Raw genomic sequence first — 20,448 nt, forward strand, 5'->3', positions numbered from 1 at the left:
GCCTTCTTCACTATCCTATCTACCTGCAACTCCACTTTCAAGGAGCTATGAACCTGAACTCCAAGGTTTCTTTGTTCATCAACACTCCCTAGGACCCTACCATTAAGTGTATAAGTCCTGCTAAGATTTGCTTTCCAAAAATGCAGCACCTCGCATTTATCTGAATTAAACTCCATCTGCCACTTCTCAGCCCATTGGCCCATCTGGTCTAGATCCTGTTGTAATCTGAGGTAACCCTCTTCGCTGTCCACTACACCTCCAATTTTGGTGTCATCTGCAAACTCAACTTAATAAGGCAGCCCCTCCATATTTAATATCGCCCGATGAATGTTCTCTGCACTGCTTCCAATGCTACTTCATCTTTCCTTAGATGATGGTACAAAATTCCCTTTCCTTCTGTCGTACCCATTAAACATGGACGTTGGTGTTTAGTCATTAATAAACAAGGACTCCCAAATATCTCTGTTGTGCAGTTTTCTGCATCTTTTTGCAGTGAAATAACTTTCAGCTCCTGAACTCTTCTGACCAAAGCATATAACTTCACATTTACCCACATTATTCCATCTGTCAAATTTTTGTCAACTCACTTAACCTGCCAATATCTCTCTGCGGACTCTTTGCATCATCCTCTTGCCGTTACCCCTATTTTTGTATCATCCACAAACCCACTTTAGTATTTCACTGGAGTCACCCAAGTCATTAACTTATTGCAAATTATTATTACACCGCTACTGGTCACTTTGGCACGCCACTAGTTCCAGATTGCCATCATGAATATGCCCACTTGTCTGAACTCTCTGTCTTTTATTAGTTATCCAATCCTCTAAACATGCTCATATACTATACAAACAATCTTAGTAAGCAGTCTAATGTGCTGTACCTTATGAAACACCTTCTGAAAATCCAAAAGTATTGCATTGAGTGCTTCCATTTTATGATTCATCCTTGTTATCTCCTCAAAGAATTGTAGTAAGCTTGCCAGGCAGGAATTCCACTTCATGAAGCTATACTGAGTCTGCTTGATCATATTATGCGTTTCTAAATACAGTGATATTATGATTCTTGTACTAGATATTTGAGAATATAACATGAAATTTTACAACTTGAGTTCACAGTCAATTTCAGAGATAGCTATAGAATTATAGAATCATAAAACTATAGAATTTTACAGTACAGAAGGAGGCCATTCAGTTCATTGTGTTTAAAATGACCCATAGAAGAGCTAGCCAGCTATTCACCTTCTCCAGTTCTACCTCCACAATCCTCTTAATTCATCACTTTCAAATGTAGATCCAGTTCACCTGGAATTCATCTCCTTAATTCTCCCAGGCAGTACATTCCAAATTCTTTCAAATCTCTGAGTAAAGAAGTTTCTCCTGATCACACTCATAGCTCTCTTGCTGACAATCTTGACACTGCGTCCCTTTCTCATTTTATTTGTTCTTGAGATATGGGCGTTGCTAGCCAGCAATTCGTGCCAATTACTAATTCCCTGTGAGCTAAATATACTTGCTATACCTTCTCAAAGAGCAGGTGTGAACTACTTTGCTGGAGTTGCATGTTGGCCATCCCGGGTAAAGATGGTAGATTTCCTTCCCTAAAGGGTATTATTAAAACAGTTGACTATTTATGACGATCAGTTTGATTTAACAGTCACCATTTGATTATGTTTTAATTCCAGATTTTTTTTAATTTCAGTTCAAATTTCACCATCTGCTATGATGGAATTCAAAGCCGTTGCCTCGAACATTACCTGAATTCTAAGCTGCACATTTAAGGTGCCATGGTGGCTCAGTGGTTAACACTGCTACCTCACAGTGCCAGTGACCCAGTTTCAATTCCACCCTTAGGTGACTGTGTGGAGTTTGTACATTCTCCCTGTGTCTACATCAATTTTCTCTGAGTGCTCCAGTTTGCTACCACGGTCCAAAACTTGGCTGTTCAGTGGACTGGCCATGCTAAATTGACTATAGTGTTGATGAATGTGTTGATTTGGTGAATTACCCATGTGAAATGCAGGGTTATAGGGATAAGGTAGGGGTTAAGTCTGGAAGGGATGATCTTCAAAGAGCTTGTGTGGATTTGTTGAGCCAAATGTTTTCACACTGTCGAGCTTCTGGCCTCCAAGATGCATACGAAAAGAAAACTGAATATGATTGTTCAATGTGTTAATTTCATTGTATTGTATTACATACTAAAGAATTTGGTAGAGAATTTTGCAGCTCACAAGATTTAGCTGGCAAGATCTCTTATCTTCCTGGTGTAAGTGTTGAAAGTTTTGTTTCACTTTGAAATCTTAATGTTCATTATTTTCCCAATGATTTGGATAAGCATCTGAGAAAAGTAACAAAACTGTTTGTATTTTTTTCTCTAGAGGGGGTGTATTATTTTGTTTTGCTTTATCTGTTCCAAATTGCATAAATTGTGGAGAATTAAATTGGAATTACCAATGTTAACTTTTAAGTTAATCTGTTTACTTCTTCTTCCTAAGTGCAGAAACTTGGGTCTAAAACTATAATTAATTTAGGACTCAAGTAAATGAAAAAAACTGCAAATGGTTGACCTCTGTAATGAAAATAGAATATGCTGGAGAAAGTCAGCAGGTCTGATAGCATCTGTGGAGAAGGAATCAGAGTTAATGTTAAGTATGGCACTTTTTAGAACACTTGTTTCTATGGCAGTCTCTCTGTTTGAAATTGGTAACACAATTACTTTTCTCACAATCCAGATCAATAAAAGATTTACAGAAGTTAATGAAGAAATTGTGAAATTTCCTATCAAGGTGAACAGCAGTTTGAAATTCCTGGAAACCCAAACTGCTGTAGTCTCAAATATATGCTGCTGAAATGAAGTCAGTGCTGCTTTGGTGATGAATTCCATGAATTCTTATGACAGAATCACAAGGAGTAACAGCTGAGTCCTTCTGGAGCCAAAGACTGATCTACACAGTGAGGATATCCTCCATCATGCCATACTAAATGGGATAGATTTCAAACAGATCTTTTATTTAAAAGCTATGTGTGTTTGAGGCACTGTGGGTTACTAGCAGAAGTGGGTATTTAATCATAACTTGTAACCTCATGGCCTGGCATATCTCCTTTCTGGCATTGCCACAAAGTCAGGCATCAGTCCTGTTTCAAAGTTGAATGTAGAAAGTCATGTCAGAAGCAGTAACTAAGTCTAATAAAAAATGAGGTGGCCACATAAATGGTAACACTTGCATGCTTAACAGAGAAGTGGCATGCAATGGAAAGAACTAAGTGAGCCAGATGAAAGATATTCAGTGGTGTTACATACCAAGTGGACAATTAACAATTAAAGGGTAGGGAAGACTCCACAAGAATCCAGCGCATCAATTTCCAAATGTCACTCCAAACATATACTGCCAGCAAATGGATGGAAAGCGTTGTCGATTCTATTATCAACTGACATTTACTTAGCAATAAACTACTCACGAAAGCTCAGTTTGGTGTCTAAGCTCCTGACTTCAGTAAGGCCTTGGTCCAAATATGGACACAATAGCTAAATTGAATTGCAGCAATACCTGGAAATATAAAGGCTTGGGCTGATAAGTGTCAGTAACATTTCTGCCATAACAGCTGTCTCAAACATGAAAGAATTGAATTAACTTCCCTAACATTCAATGGCTTTACCATTGCTGAATCTATCTTCTACTATCAATATCCTGAGGCAGCCCATTGACAAGAAACTGGAATGAGGTTGGCATGTAAGTATTGTGACCATGCAAGCAGGTGTCAGGCTGAGAATTCTACATTAAGTAACCCACCTAGGTGGCACGGTGGCTCAGTGGTTAGCACTGCTGCCTCACAGCACCAGGGACCCAGATTCAATTCCTGCCTCGGGTGACTGTGTGGAGTTTGCACATTCTCCCCATGTCTGCGTGGGTTTCCTCCGGGTGCTCCTGTTTCCTCCCACAGTCAAAAGATGTGCAGGTCAGGTGAATGACCATGCTCAATTGCCTATAGTGTTAGGTGCATTAGTCAGAGGGAAATGGGTCTAGGTGGGTTACTCTTCGGTAGGTCGGTGTGGACTTGTTAGACCGAAAGGCCTGTTTCCACACTGTAGGGGAATCTAATAAATAAAAACCTCCTCTGAACACCAACTGTCAGCTATCTACAAGTCACACATCAGGAATGTAATGTTATGTTTTTCACTTGCTTGGGTGATTGCAGCTCCAGGAAAACGTAAAAGTATTGACACTATCCAGGACAAAGCACCCTGTTTGAACTGAGTTGATAAGAATAGAGCTGGAACCATTTGGGGATATTTTCTGCAGCTGAAGTACCTATTTACAAGCTAGAACAAGAATTGCAATTAATTACAATGGGTTGGAGACAATGAAAACTTCAGCCCTGGTTGTTTTTGATGCAACCGTACTTTGCTTAACAGCTGCACATTGCTTACTTTTATAGTGCAACAATACTGTGGATGTAAAAGGTGTGTTTTCTCCTGGATTCTTTCAGAGAGACTTTGACAGACAGGTGGCGAGCAGTCCATGATAAGATAAACAATGTGTGAGACCTCTTTTTTTTAAGTTGAAATGATGGAAGCAGCCTGTGTGAGTGTGATCAAGTTCTCACCGGTCCAGTGAGAATTCTACATTAAGTAACCCACGTAGGAGGCACAGTGGCTCAGTGGTTAGTTTTCAACAGTTATTGCAGGGGTCTCAGCAGGATCGGAAGGCAGTGAATCTCTCCCAGATGCTACACTCTCTCTCTCTGAATTGTCTTTTGATGCTCTTTCCTCTTGGATTGGAGAACTGTGTGTGAGACAATCTGTTTCTGACTTTTCCTTTTTACCAAAGGTGTCCTTGTATGATATTATTATATTGGAACAGTTACTCTTTAGTAGAAAAATAATCTTATTATTCTGTTAAGTTTTCCAATTGAGTTAAGTTATTCCAAGTTCCTCTTTCTTCTGTTGTATTTTATCTACGGTGCTTGAAAAAGTGAGTGTTGCTTAACGTCAAGCAGTTTGACCAATCGAATTGCCTCTGGAACACAGTACCTCATATTTACTTAGATCAGCAGCCCACTTGATTGGACACCACACCCACCACTTTTGTTCACTCCTAATGCACAGTAGCAACAGGGAGCACTATTTCCAGGATGCACAGGAGCACCATTGCTCCTTCGACAACATTTCACAATCTCTACAGCCTTAGAAGGGCAAGGACAATTGATGCATTGAAATGCCTACACATTTCCTTTTACTTGTGCAATTTGGTTGGCCAATCATTTCTGACTGATGGATTGTCAGCATAATGGGAACTATGGATGGTCATTTCAAGCAAGGTGCAAGACACCAATTTATTTCCTTTGCTTACTGCTTCTCACATGGACATATGAAACTTTTGGCGAGCAGCAATAAACACTTCGCAATGTCTCCTGTGGTGAGTTGATAGATCCCTACCTCTGAGCAAAAAGGTCTCCACTCAGATTCCACCTATCCCAGAGATGTGTAGCAACATCTCTGATTATGTTTATTACAAAATATCTAAATGATCACTTAAGCAGCTCAAGTAATTATCATAAATTGGTTGTTAGGACACACTCAGGATTGTGCAGTGATTGCTGCCAAATGAAAATCAAATCACAGCTTATAGTGGTCTTTGGGCATGAGATTGTGCTGTATCCAGGAGGTATTTTTGGGATGAAACTGCACCCTCTCAGTGAAACATAACAATCATAAAGCCACTGCATAAAACAGCTTGCTTGACCTACCATGTACATGTTTGAGATATTTTGTCCTTCTGAATCATTTGCAATAGACACGGCATTTTTATTTTAAATCAGAAGTAGTGGCCTTTGGTATAATTGCAAATTTGTGTGATGGCCAATGAGCAATGTTTTGAACAGATTTAACATTCTTCCACACAATGCGGTGACACCTAATTTTGGATGGTAAACTATTCTCATTGCTAGCAAATCCAGATCCTGGACCTCTGGTAACTCCAGATCTTGTAATCCTGAACATCCACTCTAAAGTTTCTACTGGAAGACAATTTCAGAAGTTCTGAGAATCAATCGACATGACAGATTAATGACGCTTCTCTGTGAACAGATGCTGCCTGGTTTCCCACATGTTTCCAGCACTTTCTGATTGTAATTGGATTGACAGGTGACAACGTTTGCAATCATTTCCTCATGAGTCCCATGTTGACAAAAGTGGTGATGTGTTTTCTTAAGGAACTAGCCAAGTAACATATTGATGTTCAACAAATGATTAGCCAAGTAACATATTGATGTTCATCATACTGTCAGCCAAGGACAATTACTTGCCCTGTCAATAATGCATTGTCGGTTTCTTTTCGTGGTAATTTCTGATGTTGCCCTAGCATGGTCCAGTAATGAGCAGGCTTGCAAACATTGGGGTAGGTTTGATTTACTGGGCTTGTCAAAGGATGGAGATATCATGCTGAGAGGAATTATTCCATTGCATTACCACGTTGAGTATCCAGATCTCTCCTTCAGCCATCAGCCAGAGCCAGCAGAATGCCTCACGTTAGTGTGTGCTAGTAGAAGCTCTATATTGGAATGTGAGATAAATATTGGATAAGGCCTTGTGATAACTCTGCTGCTTTCCTTTGAAATGCTTCCATTGGGTCTGAGCAGGAAGGTCAGCAATCCTCTAAATATTTAATTTGACATCGGGCAAATAGTCAGGTCTTTGCTTAATATCAATTAAGATTTTTTGTTCAGGGCTTTGCATTATGATATAAATCCATCAACTTCCAGCTTAGAGAAATTTGGTACCACTGAATTATCCCTAATGATAGCTATGCTGTGATCCACTCTGATATAATCGTATGGTTGCTTTCTGTGTTTTTTTTACCTCAGTCTTGTTTGTTCACCTTCTTTGCAGCTTTCAGTTTAGACCATTCCATTTTGCACTGGCAATGATTTTTGCCATAGAGGAAATAAACAACGATACAGCTCTGCTTCCTGGAGTTACTCTGGGATACCGCATATACAATTCTTGTCATTTGCCCCAGTTATCATTAAAAGCAGCTTTGGAGTTTCTAAACTGTCCTGTGGCAAACATGTCCACTGATAACTATAAAAACTCCTCCATTATTTCTGCGATTGTTGCTGATTCTGGATCCACACAATCTTTTGCAATAGCACTTTTGATCAGTACTTTCAGAATCCCTATGGTAAGATATGGCGTTAAATAACTCAGTTATGCAAAGTGAACAAATTTGTGTCAACTGTATGTGAGGTGATATTATATGCAGCATTTAATCCATCTCTGCAAGATCCATAACTTTTTTTGATAATCATCCAAAACAGACCAGCGTCTTAATTTACATTCGCATTAGAATTTCATTCAGGATAGTCAGACTGTCCAGAACAATTACTGTTGACTGGTCTTTGGTTCAGCATAATTATAGCTTTATAAACAGGTTATTGTTGTGGTTCTGTTCGCCGAGCTGGAAGTTTTTGTTGCAAACGTTTCGTCCCCTGGCTAGGTGACATCATCAGTACTTGGGAGCCTCCTGCGAAGCGCTTCTTTGATGTTTCCTCCGGTGTTTATAGTGGTCTGTCCCTGCCGCTTCCGGTTGGGACAGACCACTATAAACACCGGAGGAAACATCAAAGAAGCGCTTCGCAGGAGGCTCCCAAGCACTGATGATGTCGCCTAGCCAGGGGACGAAACGTTTGCAACAAAAACTTCCAGCTCGGCGAACAGAACCACAACAACGAGCACCTGAGCTACAAATCTTCGCACAAACTTTGAAAACAGGTTGTTATTGTTCTTCAAAGGTAAGCTTTGAGAATCACTTTTCAGAAACTGGGTAGTGAAAATATGATAAGGGAAACTAACAAAAATGATTACAAGAAAATGGGTAAATTTAGTTCAATTTTATTGTTTCCTGAGATGCGGTCAGTGCTGAAAAAATAATTTATGTTGCCCATCTCCAGTAACCCTGGAGCTGAATACCTTCCTAGATCATCTGCAAGCGAATTAAGGGTGAAATATGCACAAAGCCTGCCCAGCAGCAAACAACACGATCAATAGAATGCTAAAGTACAGAATGTAAACATTACATAATGCAATGAAATAAACCTAATTGAAACAATAAAATGTTTCAGCATCGGCTCACTGGGGCAGGTATCATTCATACTTGAGGGGCAGTGAGCTTAATGTTGGTTCCAGAAGTTGGATAAAAATCAATAAAGTTTTACTTCGCAATTAAGCATCAGATAATGTTGACTATGTGCAAAAGATATAAGGATGAAGAGGGAATTTAAGTTTGGGCAATGTCATGTAGAATTAGTTGCATATCCTGCACCTTCTTTTCCTTTCCCTCTCTTGACTTCTGTGGGAAGGGACAAAAGGCGAGGTTGACTGTGGATCCTCAATGCAATGTTGCACAAAGTTTGAATTATCCCAAATTAAGCTGCAGAAAGAGAGAAAAAGAGAATGTTCAATGATGTTCTTCATGTTAAATTGTGAGAACAGAACGTTGTGCATAGTTGTAGCGAGGACAAGTTGAATCAAGAAAGAGCAATACTTGGAATGAATACTAAGAGAAAATATTTGATGGGAACATTTCAAGAGTATTAAATAAATGGTTTATTATGCATTTAAGATGGGCCACTGCTGTAACCATGAGGCAAGTTGGAATCTTTCCTCTTCTCAACCAAAATTAATGTGTTAGTATCATGAACAACTGCACATTTTCATTGAATGGCAAATTATTTTGCTTTATTTCTGACAGGTTAGTTATTTTTCTACCTGTGCGTGCCTGAGCAACAGAAAGGAATATCCGTCATTTTTTCGATCAATATTGAGTGATTACTATCAGGCGAGAGCATTAGCCCAGCTGGTGAAGCATTTTGGATGGACCTGGATTGGGACAGTTAAAGGCGACGATGACTATGGAAACTTTGGAATGCAAGCATTTGAAGAGACAGTTCAACATTTAGGTGTTTGTAGAGTCTTTTCTGAGTCATTTTATAAAACATACACTCAAGATAAGTTACTGAAAACAATTCACACCATACAAAACTCATCTACAAAAGTTGTTGTTTCTTTTGTGAGAGAAGCAAGTATGGGTGTTCTTCTAAAGGAAATAATTAGACAAAATATCAGTGGCATATAATGGATTGGAAGTGAATCATGGGTTTTCACATTACTTCTTCCTGCAGATGAAAGTAAAAAAGATTACTTCTGGTGTAATTGGCATCGCAATTCGCAAAGTCAGCATACCAGGGTTGAGGGAGTTCCAAATGAAAGTTCATTCATCCTTGTATCCAGGGAGCCTCTTGATGAAATCGTTTTGGGAAAATAATTTCAACTGCACTATAAGCAATGGAATCAAAATAGATTCTCGAAAAACTAAATCGCAGTTTAAGGAATGCACAGGGAGAGAAAATTTACAGAATGTCCGAAACAAATTTACTGATGTCTTACAATACCGAGTCACTTACAAGGTGTACAAAGCAACTTATGCTCTAGCTCATGTACTTCACAACATGGCGTCATGTAAAACTGGGCAAGGACCTTTCTCCAATGGGAGCTGTCCAAATGTTTCAAATTTTCAACCATGGCAGGTAAGGAACATGTAATATGGCTTGCTGACTACATTTATATGGATACCCAATGTGACAGAATTCAGGGTTGAAAAATTGCAATTAATGTAAATGAGTTCCCATTTTGTTTTATTCAAAGTTGTTATATTACATGAGAACACTGAATTTCGTAACCAAGATCGGAGGCAAGGTTTATTTGGATGAAAATGGAGACCCTGTCGCAACATATGACATTGTAAACTGGCGACCAAATGCCCTCGGTGACATTGACATTGTAAATATTGGGCACTCTGATGGATCAGCTCGTTCTGGAGAAGAATTTTCAATAACAGAAAAGGCAATTATTTGGAGTGGTGGTCAGAAGTCGGTAAGATTGGTGATGAACCTTTTTAAACACTGTCTGCTTTCTGATTTCAATTTTGATTCTTTTAAATGGTTGTTGCTTCAAATAGGCAGCCAATCACTACTGACCATTTCCTAATGTTGAGTAAAATTGCAACATATCTGGCATTGTAAAATAGAAAATTTCTGCTCACCAATTCTAAGATCAATTAGAATGTAAGGTCTAAGAAATGTTTTATTTGCACCCACTTCAACAGTAAAATGCCTTTACACCTAACTGATATATTTAAAATGGCAAAAAAGTAAGAGACAGTGCAGTTTAAGAAGAGTTATAAATATCATTATATATTAAATGTCACTGAATTAACAAATGAATATTATGAACAAAAATGTAACAAATTAAACATACTGAGTAGTCATTTAATAGGTTTGAAAAATGTTCAGAGGGTAGTGGATCCATTAGGTTGATGTAAAGGAACAGTATGGTTCATATTCATCTTTGTTGCAAGCACATTTGTGCTTCATAAATGCCAAGCAATGACTATCGCCAACAAGAGAAGATTTAAAAGTTTTTATAGTATATGGGGTAGCATCAGCAACACTAAAACCCCCACTATCAACAGCCAAGGGGTTACCATTGACTAGAACCTGAACTGGGCTAGTCATATAAGTTCTGTGGCTACCTGAGCAGGTCAGAGGTTAGGAAGTATGCAGCAGATAGCTCATCTCTGGACTCTCCACAACCTACAGAGCACAGGACTTCTTTGATATACTCCCACTTGCCTGGATGTGTGTACCTTAACAAATCTCAATAAGCTTGACACCATCCAAGCATTAGTTCCCCGACACTTGATTGGCACCACATCCACAAGCATTAATTCCCCAACAAAGAATGCACAGTGGCAGTATCTACAAGGTACAGTGCAGAAATTCAACAATGCTTCTTAGCCTGTACAATCCATTCCCATGATCACTTCCTTCCAGAAGAACATTGGCAGCAAATATATTACCCTGGCATGTTACCCTGGCAGCCACTCTCCATCATGACTTGGAAACATACGTCGGGTCCTTCTTTGTCGCTGGGACAACCAAAGTCCTGTCGCTTACTCCCTTATTACATTATGGGTCTGACTATAGCAAACAGATTAAGACAGTTCAAGATGGTAGCACAAAAGGAAATTGGAGTGGGCAATAAACTGTCGCCTGGCTTGTGATGCCCACATCACATGAATGAATTAACAAAATCATTTTTACTTATAAATTCATTTTCATTTGAGCCATTAAACGATATCCTTACAAAATACATTTATTTTATTACTTTGCCTATTTCCTTTTTAAATAATAAATGAAGCAACTCTGTCATGAATGCTATCATGCAAATCTGAATTTACTAAAAATGTTCTGCTTCTGTAAATACAAATCTATCCCAAGCACTTTAAAGCAGCTTTAAATTGGATATGATCAGGTCAGAGACTGTAAGATTATTTGAAAAAAGGACAGTTCTAATAAATGTAATACAAATAGATTTTGCTCTTTACTCCAGACTGAATGCTATAAATTTACCTCATGGAATTATAGTATTTCTTCACAATTGTATTCATCTCCATAATCAGGTTCCAAAAGCTGTTTGTTCCGAAAGCTGCCATAAAGGAACAAGGAAGGCAGGAAGAAAAGGACAGCCCATTTGCTGTTTTGATTGCATACCATGTGCACAAGGAGAAATTAGTAACACAACTGGTAAGAAAACATCATTACCTGTACCAAAGGCATAGCATTATAAGGTTGATGTCAGCAGTGTAACAATGTTGTTAGGATACCTCTATAATGACTAAGTCTTGTGCTGCTTTTTTCAGATTCAAGTTCATTGTGTAAAATGTCCATTGGAATTCAAATCTAATGAAAGACAGGATATGTGCATCCCAAAGGAAACCGAGTTTCTTTCCTTTTTTGAGACAATGGAAATAATTCTGGTGACACTGGCGCTGTTTGGACCCTGTGCCACTGTTGGTGTTTTCGCAATGTTCTACATCAATAGACACACTCCGATTGTTAAAGCTAATAACTCTGAGTTAAGCTTCCTTCTTTTTGCCCTGACACTTTGTTTTCTATCTTCAATTACATTCATTGGGGAACCTTCAGTTTGGTCTTGTATGCTCTGCCACGTAGCGTTTGGTATTAGTTTTGTTCTTTGCATTTCTTGTGTATTGAGTAAAACAATTGTTGTGGTGATGGCATTCAAAGCAACATTTCCCAGCAATAATATGATGAAGTGGTTTGGACCAAGACAACAACAGCTGATAGTTTGCATCGTTACGCTGATACAATGTGCAATATGTACTACCTGGTTAATTATATTTCCACCTTATCCATTGAAAAATACTAGTTACCCTAGCGAGATAATCGTGTTTGAATGCAATGTAGGGTCTTCGTTAGCCTTCTACTGTGTACTCAGTTATATTGGATTTCTATCAACGAGGTAAAAACAATGACTGCAGATGCTGGAAACCAGATTCTGGATCAGTGGTGCTGGAAGAGCACAGCAATTCAGGCAGCATCCGAGGATAGGCAAAATCGACTTTTCGGGCAAAAGCCCTTCATCAGGAATAAAGGCAGAGAGCCTGAAGCGTGGAGAGATAAGCTAGAGGAGGGTGGGGGTGGGGATAGAGTAGCATAGAGTACAATAGGTCAGTGGGGAAGGAGATGAAGGTGATAGGTCAGGGAGGAGAGGGTGGAGTGGATAGGTGGAAAAGGAGCTGGGCAGGTCGGACAAGTCCGGACAAGTCAGGGGGTCGTGTTGCTGGAGGTTAGAAACTAGGATGAGGTGGGGGAAGGGGAAATGAGGAAGCTGTTGAAATCCACATTGATGCCCTGGGGTTGAAGTGTTCCGAGGCGGAAGATGAGGCGTTCTTCCTCCAGGCGTCTGGTGGTGAGGGAGCGGCGGTGGAGGAGGCCCAGCACCTCCATATCCTCAGCAGAGTGGGAGGGGGAGTTGAAATGTTGAGCCACAGGGCCGTTTGGTTGATTGGTGCGGGTGTCTCGGAGATGTTCCCTAAAGCGCTCTGCTTGGAGGCGCCCAGTCTCCCCAATGTAGAGGAGACCGCATCGGGAGCAACGGATACAATAAATTATATTAGTGGATGTGCAGGTAAAACTTTGATGGATGTGGAAGGCTCCTTTAGGGCTTTGGATGGAGGTGAGGGAGGAGGTGTGGGCACAGGTTTTACAGTTCCTGCGGTGGCAGGGGAAAGTGCCAGGATGGGAGGGTGGGTCGTAGGGGGGCGTGGACCTGACCAGGTAGTCATGGAGGGAACGGTCTTTGCAGAAGGCGGAGAGGGGTGGGGAGGGAAATATATCCCTGGTGGTGGTGTCTGTTTGGAGGTGGCGGAAATGTCGGCGGATGATTTGGTTTATGCGAAGGTTGGTAGGGTGGAAGGGGAGCACCAGGGGCGTTCTGTCCTTGTTGCGGTTGGAGGGGTTGGGTCTGAGGGCGGAGGTGCGGGACGTGGACGAGATGCGTTGGAGGGCATCTTTAACCACGTGGGAAGGGAAATTGCGGTCTCTAAAGAAGGAGGCCATCTGGTGTGTTCTATGGTGGAACTGCTCCTCCTGGGAGCAGATACGGCGGAGGCGGAGGAATTGGGAATATGGGATGGCATTTTTGCAAGAGGTAGGGTGGGAAGAGGTGTAATCCAGGTAGCTGTGGGAGTCGGTGGGTTTGTAGAAAATGTCAGTGTCAAGTCGGTCGTCACTGATGGAGATGGAGAGGTCCAGGAAGGGGAGGGAGGTGTCAGAGATGGTCCAGGTAAATTTAAGGTCAGGGTGGAATGTGTTGGTGAAGTTGATGAATTGCTCAACCTCCTTGCGGGAGCACGAGGTGGCACCAATGCAGTCATCAATGTAGCGGAGGAAGAGGTGGGGTGTGGTGCCGGTGTAATTACGGAAGATCAACTGCTCTACGTAGCCAACAAAGAGACAGGCATAGCTGGGGCCCATACATGTGCCCATGGCTACCCCTTTGGTCTGGAGGAAGTGGGAGGATTCAAAGGAGAAATTGTTAAGGGTGAGGACCAGTTCGGCCAAACGAATGAGAGTGTCTGTGGAGGGGTACTGTTGGGAACGTCTGGAGAGGAAAAAACGGAGGGCTTGGAGGCCCTGGTCATGGCGGATGGAGGTGTAGAGGGATTGGATATCCATGGTGAAGATGAGGCGTTGGGGGCCGGGGAAACGGAAGTCTTGGAGGAGGTGGAGGGCGTGGGTGGTGTCTCGAACGTATGTGGGGAGTTCCTGGACTAGGGGGGATAGGACAGTGTCGAGGTAGGTAGAGATGAGTTCAGTGGGGCAGGAGCATGCTGAGACAATGGGTCGGCCAGGGTGGTCAGGCTTGTGGATCTTGGGAAGGAGGTAGAACCGGGCAGTGCAGGGTTCCCGGACTATGAGGTTGGAAGCTGTGGGTAGGAGATCTCCTGAGGTGATGAGGTTGTGTATGGTCTGGGAGATGATGATTTGGTGATGGGGGGTGGGGTCATGGTCAAGGGGGCGGTAGGAAGAGGTGTCCTCGAGTTGGCGTTTGGCTTCAGCGATGTAGAGGTCAGTGCGCCAGACTACCACTGCGCCCCCTTTGTCCGCTGGCTTGATGGTGAGGTCAGGATTGGAGCAGAGGGATTGGAGAGCTGCGCGTTGTGAGGATGAGAGGTTGGAGTGGGGGAGGGGGGTCGACAGGTTGAGGCGGTTAATGTCCCGGCGGCAGTTGGAAATGAAGAGGTCGAGGTCAGGTAATAGGCCAGCGCGGGGTGTCCAGGTGGATGCAGTGTGTTGGAGGTGGGCGAAGGGGTCCTCGGAAGGTGGGCGGGAGTCCTGATTGTGAAAGTAAGCTCGGAGGCGGAGGCGACGGAAGAATTGTTCGATGTCACGGCGTGTATTAAATTCATTGATGCGTGGACGGAGGGGGACGAAGGTGAGTCCTTTGCTGAGGATTGATCGTTCGTCCTCAGTGAGGGGAAGGTCTGGGGGGATGGTGAAAACTCGGCAGGGCTGGGAGCTGGGAGCTGGTGTGGGTGTAGAACTGGGAGTGGGGTCGGAGCCAGTACCTGGAGTGGGTGTGATGGTGGGGGGAATGGGGGTAGAGTCATGAGCAGGGGTAGTGTTCCCCTCGGGGTTCTGGGGGGTGGGGATAGTGACAGTGGGGTCTGTGGGGGGCGTGTCAGCAGAATGCAGGTGAGTGGCGTTGGTGGGGACGGAAGTGGTGGCAGACACGGCAGTAGGGGTGGTGGAAGTCACTGAGCGTGTGGCATCAGTGATGATATGAGGGCCGGAAGTGGCTGTGGGAGTGGCCATGATGGGGGCAGAAGTGACATCATCAATCAGCGTGGGGGTGGTAGCTGCATCAGCCGCATGGCTAATGGTGTTTCGGAGGCCAGGGGAATCTTCTGGAATGTTGGATTTCTCTCCTGCGTGTGTTTTGTAGTAGCTTTTCTCGCTCGAAACCTTCCAGATAACTTCAATGAAGCGAAACACATAACGTTTAGCATGCTTATCTTTAGCGCTGATTGGATAACTTTCATTCCAGCGTACATCAGTTCACCAGGGAAATATGCTGTGGCGGTTGAAGTATTTGCTATTTTGGCATCCAGTTCTGGTCTGGTTATTTGCATTTTTGCTCCAAAATGTTACATTATTCTGTTGAAGAAAGAAAACAATACAAAGCGGAATATAATGGGCTCAGTGGCTTCCAAATAAAGCTTTGAAAACATTCATAAACGAGGCATGAATACTTCATTATGTAACTATTTAATTGTAAAGATAGTGAATGGCAATTCAGTGTGGAGAGCTGTAACGCGGTCTGTTTCACCAACTCCCATTTTGCACAATTGATCGGAGTCGCAATTACCATCAAGAAGATGAATTTTGAAGTTGGGCTGATATTTTAAACCATTTTCTGCATCTCTCCTGATTTTTATTTAATTGGAATTGAATAGGATCTGCATATATTGAATAAGAATCAAAGTTTCTTTCACTTCTTTGCCATTCCTTGAATTTCAAACCGAAACTGCACGAAGTTTCGCTTTGAAAGGTACTTTATCTATCAAAACAATCCATGTGAACCTTGGCCTATTCAAGTGGGCAAAATAGATTAGTCACGTGGATTTTTAAAAATCCATTAATAAAATTATGTCATTGTGCTCGTTTTACATTGAAGGAGTCGGTGGCAGGAGGATGTGGAGACGCTAGTTGGAACAGAGTGCATTTGCAATCTTCGAGTTCACCATTTTAGCGGCTGAGTGGAAATGTGGATTTTCCAGCTGTTTCAGATGTAAATTAGGAATAATTTGCTTATTCCTTTCTTAGTGGTGACGTTTCTGCAATGCATTTTCGCTAACCAGCAGGCCGTGTATTCTTATTTACTTAATACGAACAATATGTTTTAACTAAAATCTGATGTGCATCTTCTAACTGAAATTCACTGATATAAGTTTGGCATTTCGAAGACCGAATTTACCAAGTCATTCCTGAAATGGTTGTTCTTCATGAAGATTATCAAATACTGCACAGATAGTTTTCTACATAGATTGAAACTAGTAGAGGTTTGGAGTTTGCATGTTCTCCCTATGTTTGCGTGGGTTTCCTCTGGGCGCTCCAGTTTCCTCCCACAGTACAAATATGGGCAGATTAGCTGGATTGACCATGCTAAATTGTAGCACAGTGTCCAAGGATGTACAGCTAGGTGGAATAGTCATAGGAAATGCAGGGTACAGGACTGGTGTGGGGTGGATCTAGATGAATGGTCTTTAGAGAGCCAATGTATACTTGATGGGCTAAATTGCCTGCTTCCACACTGTAGGGATTCTAAATAAAATTACAAATTTGTGTTTCAACACATTTATCAATTATTTGTATGCTTGATTTACAACGTGTCCATGGATTTGAAACATTTCCAAATAAAGGTGACAGAAAAGTTAGTGTTTATCGTTGGCAAAATTACAGAAACCATTATTAAATACACGATGATTAAATATCTGTTCAGGAATAGAATCTTCCATGGAGTGATTGCAGGTGCTTGTTTTGGAAGTCTTACTGATCTGTCATACTCAGTTCCTTTGAAGTGTGGGAGAAGTCAACGATCAGGGATGACAGGATATTTGTTGATATTTTATAAATCACCACCATGAGGGAGTGGGCCAGGAGGACAGTTCAACAGCTCTTGGAAGATTGCCAATCCTGGGAAGGAGACATGTTACCTCAAGGGCTGAGATATGGATGGAGGTATTGGTGGGAGGTTGTACTCCTCTTCACCAATGTAGAAATACATTTACCTCTTCCTTGTAGCACTCATAGAGTCATAGAATTATAGAGATGTACAGTATAGAAACAGACCCTTCAGTTCAACTCGTCCATGCTGACCAGATATCCTAACCTAACCTAGTCCTATTTGCCTACACTTGGCCCATATCCCTCTAAACCCTTCTTATTCATATGCCAATACAGATGCCTTTTAAATGTTACAAGTGTACCAGCCTCCACCATTTCTTCTGGCAGTTCACTGCATCTACGCATCACCCTCTGCGTGAAAGTGTTGCCATTAAAGTCCATTTTAAATTTTTCCCCTCTCACCCTCAGCCTATACCTTCTCATTCTGGACTCCACCAAACCAGGGAAAAGACCTTGTCCAGTTACCCTATCCATGCACCTCGTGATTTTATAAATCTCTTTGTGGTCACCCCTCAGCCTCCAATGCTCCAGGGAAAACAGTCACAGCCTACTCAGCCTCTCCCTATAGTTCAAATCCTCCAACCCTTGCAACAATCCTGGTAAATCTTTTCTGAACCCTTTCAACTTACACCACATCCTTCTGATAGGAATGAGACCAGAATTGCACATAATATTACAAAAGTGGCATAACCAATGTCCTGTATAGCTGGAACATGACCTCAAACTTCTATACTCAATGCTCTGACCAAAAAAGGGAAGCACAGCAAATGCCTTCTTCACTATCCTATCTAGCTGTGACTCCACTTTGAAGGAGCTATGAGTCTGCACTCCAAGGTCTCTTTATTCAGCAACACTCCCCAGGACTGTATCATTAAGTGTATAAGCCCTGCCCTGATTTGCCTTCCAAAATGCAGCACCTAACATTTATCAAAGTTAAACTCCATCTGCCACTCCTCAGCCCATTGGCCCATCTGATCAAGATTTGATTCCCTACAGTGTGAAAACAGGTCCTTCAGCCTAACCAGTCTACACCGACCCTCTGAAGAGTAACCCACCCAGACCCATTTCCCACTGACTGATGCAACTAACACTATGGACAATTTAGCATGGCCAATTCAGCTGACCTGCACATCTTTGTGACTGTGGGAGGAAACACACGCAAACACTGGGGGAATGTGCAAACTCCACACAGACAGTCACCCAAGGCTGGAAGTGAATCTGGGACCCTGGTACTGTGAGGCAGCAGTGCTAACCACTGAGCTACCGTGCCACCACCATGCAGATCCCGTGGAATTCTGAGGTAACCTTCTTCCCTGTCCATTGCACCTCCAATTTTGGTGTCATCAGCAAAGTTACCAACTATATCTCCTATGTTTATATCCAAATCATTTATATAAATGAGGAAAAGCAGTGGACACAGCACCAATCCTTGTGGCACACCATTGGTCACAGGACTCCAGAACAAAAGGCAACCTTTCTCCACCACCCTCTGTCTTCTAACTTCAAGCCAGTTATGTATCCAAATGGCTAGTTCTCCCATATTCCATGAGACCTAACCTTGCTAACAAATCTCCCATGGGGGACCTTGTTGAACATCATATTGAAGTACATCTAGATCACGTCCTTCATCAATGTGCCCTCATCAATCCTCTTTGTTACTTCTTCAAAACACTCAGTCAAGTTTGTGAGACATGATTTACCATGTACAGAGCCATATTGACTATCCCTAATCAGTCCTTGCCTTTTCAAGGTATGTAAATCCTGTCCCTCAGGATTCCCTCCAACAATTTGACCACCATCAATGTCAGGCTCACTGGTCTATATTCTCTGGTTTTTCCGTACCACCTTTCTTAAATAGTGGCACCACATTAGTCAACCTCCAGTCTTCTGGCACCTCACCTGTGACTATTGATGATACACGTATCTCAGCAATGGCCCCACCAATCACTTCCCTAACTTCACACAGAGTTCTAGGCTACAACTGATCAGATCCTGGGGGGTTATCCACCTTTATGTGTTTTAAGACATCCAGTAACTTCTGCTCTGTAACATGGACATTTTTCAATATGTCATATTTGTTTCCACACATTCTATATCTTCCATGTCCTTCTCCACAATAAACACTGATGTAAAGTACTTGTTTAGTATCTCCCTATCTCCAGCAGTTCCAAACATAGGCTGTCTTGCTGATCTTTGAGGGGCCCTATTCTCTCCTAAATACCCTTTTGTCCTTAATGTATTTATGGAATCCCTTTGATTTCTCCTTAATCCTATATGCCAAAGCTATTTTATATCCCCTTTTTGCCCTCCTGATTTCTCTCTTGAGTATAGTCCTATGCCTTTATACTCTTCTAAGGATTCAGTAGATCTCTGCTGTCTATACCTAACATATGCTTCTTTCTTTTTCTTAACCAAAATCACAATTTCTCGAGTCATCCACCATTCCTTACACCTACCAACCTTGCCTTTCACCCTAACAGGAATATATTATTTCTCGACTCTCATCTCATTTTTGTAGGCTTCGTATTTCCAGCTGTCCTTTTATCTGTAAACATCTACCCCCAAAAACCTTTGAAAATTCTTGCCTAAGACCATCAAAAGTGGCCTTCCTCCAATTTAGAACTTCAGCTTTTAGACCTGGTCTATCCTTTTCCATCAATATTTTAAAACTAATAGAATTATGGTCGCAAGCCCAAAGTGCTCCTCCACTGAGACCTCAGTCGCCTGCCCTACCTTGCTTCCCAAGGGTATGTCAAGTTTTTCACTTTCTCTAGTAGGTACTATACATCCAAAACAGTCATTACATCCCCTTAGCTGTAAATTTCCTAAGAAGCAGAGGTTACTCTGAATCACACTATTGTCATTGGTACTCACATAAATCCAGTTAAAATTCTGGTTTTATTGTAATTAAACTGGAGAATAAAATGTATAGGAATTTTATGACATTTTACAGCACATGAGTAAACTAATGCCTCAGGTACTGAGGACAGTTGTGCTTTGTCTGGATTTGGCATCATCCCTCATTTCAACTGTTGTCCAATAATGGCCAAAAAACCTGAATTCTAGAAATGAGTTAAGAGTGGCATCCCTTGAATGAGGCAGTATTTGATCGTGGGTAGCCTTCAAAATCTGAAACATAATTAAATCCATGGATAAACTATTGGTTAGCTGGAGCTGTACTTAGCACATTGTTCTTGGAGGTAAATCATTGTAGCCTGAGTTCCAAAGAGCACTAATCCCAGTCCAACAATATTCAGCCACTTTAGTAATGAAATTTTTCCATCAATAGACCAGAACGGTAACGATCACACAGTGTTCAGTCCCATTTGCAAGTACACAG

The 20,448-nt window shown here is 41.8% G+C and overlaps 1 pseudogene; it reads left to right on the top strand.

The window, feature by feature from the left end:
- Positions 1-6,435: 6,435 nt before the first annotated feature.
- Positions 6,436-15,773, top strand: LOC122555654 (extracellular calcium-sensing receptor-like; annotated as a pseudogene).
- Positions 15,774-20,448: the final 4,675 nt, after the last annotated feature.

Source organism: Chiloscyllium plagiosum, unplaced genomic scaffold (genome assembly GCF_037043375.1).
Source record: "Chiloscyllium plagiosum isolate Xiang-an unplaced genomic scaffold, Cpla_swu_hap1 HiC_scaffold_13, whole genome shotgun sequence".
NCBI lineage: Eukaryota > Metazoa > Chordata > Chondrichthyes > Orectolobiformes > Hemiscylliidae > Chiloscyllium > Chiloscyllium plagiosum.